The 10,336-nt window shown below is 41.0% G+C and overlaps 1 long non-coding RNA gene across 1 annotated transcript; it reads right to left on the reverse strand.

The window, feature by feature from the left end:
- Nucleotides 1–633: 633 nt before the first annotated feature.
- Nucleotides 634–4,000, reverse strand: LOC141377676 (uncharacterized). Its single transcript, XR_012390187.1, has 2 exons — nucleotides 1,070–4,000; nucleotides 634–1,006 (listed from the first exon to the last, which is right to left on the reverse strand). It is a non-coding gene; the product is annotated as an uncharacterized lncRNA (long non-coding RNA).
- Between the last annotated feature and the right edge of the window lie 6,336 nt (nucleotides 4,001–10,336).

The raw sequence follows: 10,336 nt of genomic DNA on the forward strand, positions 1-10,336 counted from the left end.
TTATCTGCCATGAACTCCAGGGACAGTAAAGGTCATCGGGCACATGAGGGTTAGCCTTCTATTTTAGTGAATACTGTGAGCTATGCAGAGAGACTGTTTGAGATGCCACACTGCAATTCTCCTCTGGACCAAAGACAAATCAGGCCTCTTGTACAGTACAAGCCTTCAGGAAAATATTCCAGGATTTATTGATATTAATGTTCCTGTTTATTCTCTGCAAATGTTAAAAGGTTGTTGCAGGCTACAAAACATCACATGGCATTTCTAATTTAAAACAATCGATCAGCCCTCTGATTAAATATGTTGATTATAATGTGATAAATCTGTTGGCTTAGAGTAACTCTGCAACTAGATGTTGACTTAGAGTTATTAGAGTATTAGTAAAATGCTGAATAATATATAAATCATAATGAATCATAATTTTGTGTTTAAGACATCAGCATTCTCTCAAGCTATTTAGCTATCTGGATGAATCCGCCTTTTTAAATAAATCACTTAAATTATTCAATGACTCAAAGATTGTTTACCAGATACTCGATGAATCAGCCTTTATTTATGAATCTGTTAAATTATCCAATGACTGAAAGATTGTTTTACAAAAGTTACAGTTACTAAATGAATCTTTTTTTTCAGTTACTGGATGATTCCTTTTAAATGAATCACTTTAAAGAAATATTCAATTATAAAAAACTTACAGTTACTGGATGACACCGCCTTTATTAGCAAATCATTAAAATTATTCAATCACAAAAATTTTAACAGTTGTTAAATGAGTCAGTCTTTTTGAATGAATCACTTAAATTATTCAATGATACACGATTGTTTACCAGTTACTAGATGAATCAGCCTTTTTGAATGAATCGCTTAAATTATTTAATGACAATGTTTGTTTAACAGGTACTGGATAAATCAATCTTTATTAATGAATCACATATTTTAATCAATCACAAATATATTGACAGTTGCTGGATGAATCAGCATTTTTAAATGAATCGCTTAAATAATTCTGACACAAAGATTGTTGAACAGTTACTGAATGAATCAGCTTTTATTAATGAATCTGTTAAACTATTCAATGACACAAAGATTGTTTAACAGTTATTGCATGAATCAGCCATTAATTTATTGAATCGGTTAAAATATTCAATGACACAAAGATTGATAAGTTACCTACAGGTCTAATAATGTCATTGGCACATTCTTCATTTGCCCTATTAAGATAGGTCAAGATAAAATGTAAACCAATTTGATCTCTGCAAGAAATAAATATTATATCTGAACAATAAACCAGTGCTTCTGTGATCATTTTACTTTTTGTTAGACAGTAATAACAATACTGTGTGGTTCAAATAAATAAAGACTAGGCTGTTTCATAACCATGTGACTATTGTCAAACTAGTTAATTACAGTCAAGAGAATGTCAAGTCGACAATCTAAATAACATACAACCAACATGACGTTGGTTTTGTGAAGCCAGATGTGGTCCGGATGTTGTTTTCAAACCATAAATGGGAGCGCGCCACCTGTCCCAGTGAACTGATAGCTGGAAGTGTTTTATAAGCGCTCGGGGGTCAGCGCGCTTTACAACAACAGGTCAGTGAGCTGTTTATTTTCAGAGGGAAGAATGCACAGAGTGAAGTTTTGCGGAGCTCACTTTTATAAGAGAAGTTGAAAGACAAGGTAAGGTTAACGTCGAGGCAAGTCTTGGTGCGGTAATGGTTTGAGATCGAGAGATTTGTGCTCTTCTGATCCTTGACCTGCCTAACTCTTCTGAATCCAGTTCAATCCGGAAGTGCTCAATCTCAATTCATTTTAAAGGGCACATAGGTTACCCCTTGTTTCATATTTATTATAAGTCTTTTGTGTCCCAAGAATGTGTCTGTAAAGTTTCAGCTCAAAACACCCATCAGAGTATTTATTATAGCTGTTTGAAGTGGCTGTATTATAGCCGGGAAAAGCTTGTTGCTGTTTCTTTGCACTGGGCCTTTAAGGCAAGTCATCCCCGCCCACCGTTCCCACGTGCCTGTCAGCAACATGCCTCAGGAAGCAGATCTCCCGTAACGTTTGTGAGAAATACTACAGTGAGAACTTTAGCAATCAGTATTTGATGCATTTTTTGTGGAGTTGCAACGAGTTCACGCACACACATAGCACAGACACGTAGCACTAAGGGTGTCACGATCCTCCAAATCCTCGATTTGATTACATTTTCGATTCTAAAGTCACGATTCGATTCGATTTTCGATTATGAATAATTAATTAATTAATGACCAATTAATTATTTGTAGCCTACCGTTTAAACTACCTCACCTGCATGGTCTTTGTTTTACCCATAAACAAATCATACAGTAAATGAATAAAGGCAAGATACACACATAATTACCACCTGTCAATCACTTTTTCTGCGGGACTCGTGAATAGGCAGTGATCTGTGTCGTTATAATGGCGTCGGTAAAAAAGGCGCACAACCAACAGGAACCAGCCAACAGTATCTGAGGTGTTCGCTAAAATGACAAAGTACAAGTGTGTGAAAGATTGAAGCAGTCCTCTGACTGCCTGGACCTGCTGTCTCGGGCGCATGGCTGTGTGTGCGTCTGTGTCTGTGTGGTCACGTGATGTGCATTTTCAGAGGTAGAGAGGAAGGAGCGCTGCTCAGAAATGCTACACGCCACTGTGGATGTCAAATTGTTGTTCTAAAACGCCATTTAAAAACAAAGACAGTGTAAACAGGGCCTGAGTGTGAACTTTTCGAGAGCGGATTTGCAACGGGGGCGGGCGGAGGATCGCGATGCCGGTGTTGTCTATCTGACGAACCGTACGTAATACGTACATAGCAGAGCTTGCAGAACTGTGTTTTTTTTTTGTCGACAACACGAACGTTGTCAACATAACTCACTGGAAATATAAAATGCTCACACACCGGCGACTTCATTGAAAGAGGAGAGGGTTTAAGCTCTGTCGACTAGTCTCCTGCTACTGCAGTTTAACAAGCACTTCAACAAGCCTGTTTTTTTCCCGCTTGGCAAGCCAAGCTGACGTGACATGGGGGCGTGGCAGCATCGACGAATCCATTTTTTGATTCGATAATCGAAATTGAGCATATATTTCGATCGATTTGGATTAATAATCGAAATTGTGACACCCCTACATAGCACAGACACACACGCACATACATAGCGTAAACAGGCAGACACACACATAGCACAGACACGTAGCGCAGACACACACACGCACATACATAGCGTAGACAGGCAGACACACAAATAGCACAGACACGTAGCGCAGACACACACACGCACATACATAGCGTAGATACGCAGACACACACACACACACACACACACACAGCACAGACACGTTGCGCAGAAACACACACACACACATAACGTAGACAGTCAGACAAACAGACACACACAGAGAGACAGTGAAAGAGACACGTGGCTGTGCTGATGAAGTGAATCTGAAGTGAATGGCTGTACTTCATTACACACGTGCACACGTTTTAAAACATGTTAAACTTGTTAAACTCACTCTTGATCACCTCCGATGATGATTGATGATCCTAGCAAACTGAACAGACCTTTAATTCCCGGTTGCTTTGCGCTCGTTCTGTCTTGTCGATATGAATATATGCATTACTACGGAGAGATGTTAATGCACGCAGCTGTCAATCAATATTGGTGGGCGGGGGGACCACACTCCTACGTCAAGTTGCGGTCGATCTGAAAACTGCTCCAATTGGTCCACCATTTTTATGTTGTTAAATTTAAAAAAAATGTCTGGGTGTGTTTATTTTACCGCAGTATAACAGTATATACACTATACTAACACACATGTAAGTCCAAACAGCCTGAAAAGTAGATTTTTCACCATAGGTGCCCTTTAATAATAGTATAAATAAAATCCAATATTTAGCTACATCATATAAAACCTTCTCCATACATTCGTTTTCCTTCAGCTTAGTCCCTGATTATTCGGCGAATGAACCACCAAATGTTCCAGTATATGTTTTACGCAGCGGATGCCCTTCCAGCTGCAACCCAGTACTGGGAAACACCCATACACTCTCACATTCACTCACACACTATGACCAATGTCGTTTATTCAATTCACCAGTACCGCATGTCTTTGGAATGTGGGGGAAACCGGAGTACTCAGAGGAAATCCTCGCCAACACGGGGAGAAAATGCAAACTCCCCACAGAAATGCCAACTGACAGAGTCGGGACTCGAACCAGCGACCTTCCTGCTATGAGGTGATATGAAAGTGTAAAAATGCAAACAGTGTAGGGGATTCGGGGGATTAAAAATATCAATAGAAGTGCCAACAGTTCACAGACCCTATAAGTCTGTGTGTGTGTGTGTGTGTGTGTGTGTGTGTTTGTACCTTGTATTCTTCATGTTGTGGGGACCAAATGTCCCCAGAAGTATAGCAATACATGTTAATGCATTACACCTATGGAAAGTGTTCATTAATGAGTGTTTTTTGTGTGTGTGTTTTGCATCTGTGAATGTGTGCACGTTTGTATAGTGTGTAAGAGTGTGTGTGCATGTGTGAATATGTGCATGTGTGAGTGTGTTTGCTTTGCATGTGTGTGTGTATATCTGAGTGTGTGTGCCTGTGTATGCTTGTGTGCCTGTGTATGCATGTGTATATCTGAGTGTTTGCGTGTACATGTATGCGTGTGCGCGTAGATGTATGTGTGTGCGCGAGTGTGTATGTGTGTGCATACACATGCATGAGTATTACACATGCATGAATGTGTGTGTGTTTGTTTGTGTGTGTGTATGCGTGTGTGCGTGAGTGTTTGTGTGCACGTACGTGTTTGCATGCATGAGTGTGTGCGTGCATGTATGAATTTATGTGTGTGTGTATATATGCATGTGTGTGTGTGAAAGTCTGTGTGCGTGTGTGCACATCTGAGTGTGTGCATGTTCATGTGTGTGCTTGTGTAGGCGTGAGTCTGTGTGCATTTGCATGTTCATGAGTGTGCTTGTGTAGGCGTGAGTGTGTGTGCATTTGCATGTTCATGAGTGTGCTTGTGTAGGCGTGAGTGTGTGTGCATGTGTGTGTGTCCATGTTTTGTGTGTGTTTTTGTATGTGTATGTGAGAATGCATGCGAGTGTGTGTGCGTGTATGTGTTTATGTGCGTGTTTGTATGTGTGTGCGTGTACATTCATGCTCGTGCGCGTGCACCTGCATGTGTGAGCATGCATGAGTGTGCGTGCATGTATGGGTGTGTGTGTGCATGTTCATGAGTGTGCTTGTGTAGGCGTGAGTGTGTGTGCATGTGTGTGTGTCCATGTTTTGTGTGTGTTTTTGTATGTGTATGTGAGAATGCAAGCGAGCGTGTGTACGTGTTTATGTGTGTGTTTGTGTGCGTGAGTGTTTGTGTGTGTGTACATTTATGAGTGTGCCCGTGCACCTGTATGTGTGAGCATGCATGAGTGTGCGTGCATGTATGAATGTATGGGTGTGTGTGTGTGTGTGTGTGTGTGCCTGTGTATGCTTGTGTGCCTGTGTATGCATGTGTATATCTGAGTGTTTGCGTGTACATGTATGCGTGTGCGCGTAGATGTATGTGTGTGCGCGAGTGTGTATGTGTGTGCATACACATGCATGAGTATTACACATGCATGAATGTGTGTGTGTTTGTTTGTGTGTGTGTATGCGTGTGTGCGTGAGTGTTTGTGTGCACGTACGTGTTTGCATGCATGAGTGTGTGCGTGCATGTATGAATTTATGTGTGTGTGTATATATGCATGTGTGTGTGTGAAAGTCTGTGTGCGTGTGTGCACATCTGAGTGTGTGCATGTTCATGTGTGTGCTTGTGTAGGCGTGAGTGTGTGTGCATTTGCATGTTCATGAGTGTGCTTGTGTAGGCGTGAGTGTGTGTGCATTTGCATGTTCATGAGTGTGCTTGTGTAGGCGTGAGTGTGTGTGCATGTGTGTGTGTCCATGTTTTGTGTGCGTTTTTGTATGTGTATGTGAGAATGCATGCGAGTGTGTGTGCGTGTATGTGTTTATGTGCGTGTTTGTATGTGTGTGCGTGTACATTCATGCTCGTGCGCGTGCACCTGCATGTGTGAGCATGCATGAGTGTGCGTGCATGTATGGGTGTGTGTGTGCATGTTCATGAGTGTGCTTGTGTAGGCGTGAGTGTGTGTGCATGTGTGTGTGTCCATGTTTTGTGTGTGTTTTTGTATGTGTATGTAAAAATGCAAGCGAGCGTGTGTACGTGTTTATGTGTGTGTTTGTGTGCGTGAGTGTTTGTGTGTGTGTACATTTATGAGTGTTGCCGTGCACCTGTATGTGTGAGCATGCATGAGTGTGCGTGCATGTATGAATGTATGGGTGTGTGTGTGTGTGTGTGTGTGTGTGTGTGTGTGTGTGTGTGTGTGTGTGTGTGCGCACAATAACATTCCACTGTGTTCGTGTCAGTGAAGCCCTAATTCCTGGGTGCGCGTCTCTTCATCTCTCCAACACAGCCATGAGCAGCGGATCTAATTGCAGCACTTCCTACTGAGAGATTACACATATGCACATGCCCTGACGGATATTTTAAGCCGGACCTTTTGGAGGGATGAAAGCAAATACAGTGCTGAGTCCATCAGATCCTCCCGCCACACCCAAAACCCTCTCTGATTTCCCAGCGCCTCCAAAAACCCCAGCAGATTAAGCCGTTCTGACACTCTTATTGTACATTAATGCCACTGACACATCGCAGATCAATAATCGACTGCTGCTTAATATGCTAATCTCCAGCAGGTGAGCGAGTAGAAGGAAACACCAAACATTTTATCTCACTGTCGTTCGAATGAAATACAATCCTTTCATTTGTGTCTGATGTGCCTGATTTTATCTGTATGACATAAAGTACACACTTCAGACACCGAGCGCTCAGATTTTGAGTGTGTGGAAGAAGGTCAGAGTTCATTGCACTCGAGTTTTCATGTTCAACAGTAGGTCTGTCATGATATCTACCAAAATGTATTGCGATACATGATATTATAGGCATTTTAAGACCAACTGGTAACACTTAACTTGAACACATGTCATAATTATAAAGGTTTCATTGGGACAACCCATTTAAGAAACACTTAATTCTTGTACTTGCACTCACCGGCCACTTTATTAGGTACACCTTAGTAGTACCAGGTTGGACCTCCTTTTGCCTTCAGAACTGCCTTAATCCTTCGTGACATAGATTCAACAAGGTACTGAAAATATTTATCAAAGATTTTGGTCCACATTGACATAATAGCATCTCGCAGTTGCTGGAAGTAGAAATCTAAAGATGGGTGCACTGTGGTCATAAAGAGATGGACATGGTCAGCAACAATACTCAGGTTGGCTGTGGCGTTAACATGATGTTGAATTGGTACTAATGGGCCCAAAGTGTGCCAAGAAAATATCCCCCACACCATTACACCACCACCACCAGCCTGAACTGTTGATACAAGGCAGGACGGATCCATGCTTTCATGTTGTTGACTACAAATTCTGACCCTACCATCCGAATGTCACAGCAGAAATTGAGACTCTTCATATCAGGCAACGTTTTTCCAATCTTCTATTGTCCAATTTGCCTGTGCGAATTGTAGCCTCAGTTTCCTGTTCTTAGCTGACAGGAGTGTTACTCGGTGTTCTGCTGCTGTAGCCCATCTGCCTCAAGGTTCAATGTGTTGTGTGTTCAGAGATGCTCTTCGGCATACTTCAGTTGTAACGAGTGGTTATTTGAGTTACTGCCCTGCTGAAAAATCCAGCTTAAACCAGCCTAGGCTGGTTGGCTGGTTTTAGCTGGTCGACCAGGCTGGTTTTAGAGAGGTTTCGGCCACTTCCAGGCTGGTTTCCAGCCATTTCTAGCCTGGTCTTAGCTGATCAGGCTAGGAGATGACCAGCTAAAACCAGCTTGACCAGCCTAGCCAAGCTGGGAGTCCAGCTAAAACCAGCTATATCCAGCTTAAACCAGGCTGGTCAAGTTGGTTTTAGCTGGTCTTGGCTGGTCATTTTCCAGCCTGACCAGCTAAGACCAGGCTGGAAATGGCTGGAAACCAGCCTGGAAATGGCCAAAAACCCTCTAAAACCAGCCTGGTCAACCAGCTAAAACCAGCCAACCAGCCTAGGCTGGTTTAAGCTAAATTTCTCAGCAGGGTGTTGCCTTTCTATCAGCTAGAACCAGTCTGGCCATTCTCCTCTGACCTCTGACCTTTCTCTTTTTCAGACCATTCTCTGTAAACCCTAGAGATGGTTGTGCGAGAATATCCCAGTAGATCAGCAGTTTCTAAAATACTAAGACCAGCCCATCTGGCTCCAACAACCATGCCAAGTTCAAATTCACTTAATTCACCGTTCTTCCACATTCTGATGCCCGGTTTGAACTGCAGCAGATCGTCTTGACCATGTCTACATGCCTTAATGCATTGAGTTGCTGCCATGTGATTGGCTGATTAGAAATTTGCGTTAGCGAGCAATTGGACAGGTGTACCTAATAAAGTGGCCCGCGAGAGTATATTTAAAATGTTTTGTTGTTTTATTCAGTATTCAAACTATTTAAAATTTCTTGTATCTTGCTTAAAACATTCTATCAGTATCAGAATGTTCATTTTTTTCAAATCTTCAATAAGAAAGATCATGAAAAATCAAGATTTGTGCTTTAATAAACGTAAATAAACCAAAGCATCGCTAATGAGACAAAGCAAGCCCAGGCATCAGTTAATCGCCACAAAACACACACACACACCAACACCACACCTAACTTAAGATGTTTCCTGAATAGACCTGGCCTCGCCACACACTGATGATGATGATGACTTTCAAAAAAGGGTGACGAAAGACAATAAATCCTGCGGGCAATGAATCTGTGAAAGAGGAGAGATGAGTCCCTGACCCTGTCCAACCTTTCCTAAGGACTAAAGAGACTGAATGAGAGCACGCGAGGCTGAAAAATGAGAGGTGAGCGCGTGAAAAGAGCTTTTCGGTGGAGAGTTACAGATCCTGGTGGTCAAACAGGGCCTGCTGGTGTTCACTGGAAATGGGTGATAACAGACGAAGAATCGCTTAACGTGCAAGGACAACCATCTCAATCCACAGGTAATTAGGCAGAGCTCACCTCAACATGAGGGAATGACAAGAAGCTATTTATTAAGGAGGAAGGAAGGCTGGGAAATAAAGACATGACAGAGATCTCCTGCAGTGGTTAGTACAGATATATACAGTAATAAATAGATGAGTAAATAAATAAATTAGATAAAAAAGACTACTATATTCATTAAGGCTTTATTTATGTGAATAATAATAATAATGTTAAAAAAGTATGGTTTTAAAGACTTAACGTACAACAATATTTGGATTATATTAAGTTTTTCATTTTTAAGGTTTGGCATTATTGTTACAAAGATATATGGTATGCGTTAAAAATATTTTCATTCATTCATTTTCTTCTCGGCTTAGTCCCTTTATTAATCCGGGGTCGCCACAGTGGAATGAACCGCCAACTTATCCAGCACATTTTACGCAGCGGATGCCCTTCCAGTCGCAACCCATCTTTGGGAAACTCCACACAGAAACGCGAACTCGAACCAGCGACCTTCTTGCTTCAGGTCTTTACACTGGCTCCCAGTAACATTCAGTATAGATTTTAAAGTATTATTACTTGTCTGTAAATCACTAAATGGATAAGGACTTCAATACATTACAGATAAGCTCACTGAATACAAGCCTAACATATAACTTAGATATTCCAAGAGTTCAGTCAAAGCAGGGGTGAATCTGCTTTCAGCTACTACGCCCCCTGCTGCTGAAATCAGCTTCCAGAAATGATCAGATGTGCTCCAACATTAAGAACATTCTAATTCAGACTTATAGCAAATCTGTTTAGCTGTGCCTTTACTGAATGAGCACTGTGCTCCGTCCGACAGATCGCCCTGTTATGTCTTTCTTTTCTTTTTCATTCTTTTAAAACCTGTTTTAACACATTTAAATCTGTTTTGAATCATTTTTAATTATTTTAATCATTGTATTGTTTCTTTTATTCCTGTTTATGTAAAGCACTTTAAATAACCATTGTGTATGAAATGTGCTTTATACATAAACTTGTCTAGCCTTGATCTTTCCTCCAACAACTTTTGATGTTAAAAAAGTTTGATCAAGTAAATTTCATTGACATTTTAACAGTTTTAAGTGATATAATGTCTATATTGGTGTAGTACTTTATGGTACAAAAACCTTGTTAAAAAAACTGCCAGTACAGCTTCTGTTAATTCACTATTTTTTTATTTCTATTATTTCATATACAATATATTGTTTCATACTACTTTCAAATTTCAAAAACAAA

This window comes from Danio rerio, chromosome 14 (genome assembly GCF_049306965.1).
Source record: "Danio rerio strain Tuebingen ecotype United States chromosome 14, GRCz12tu, whole genome shotgun sequence".
Classification (NCBI taxonomy): domain Eukaryota; kingdom Metazoa; phylum Chordata; class Actinopteri; order Cypriniformes; family Danionidae; genus Danio; species Danio rerio.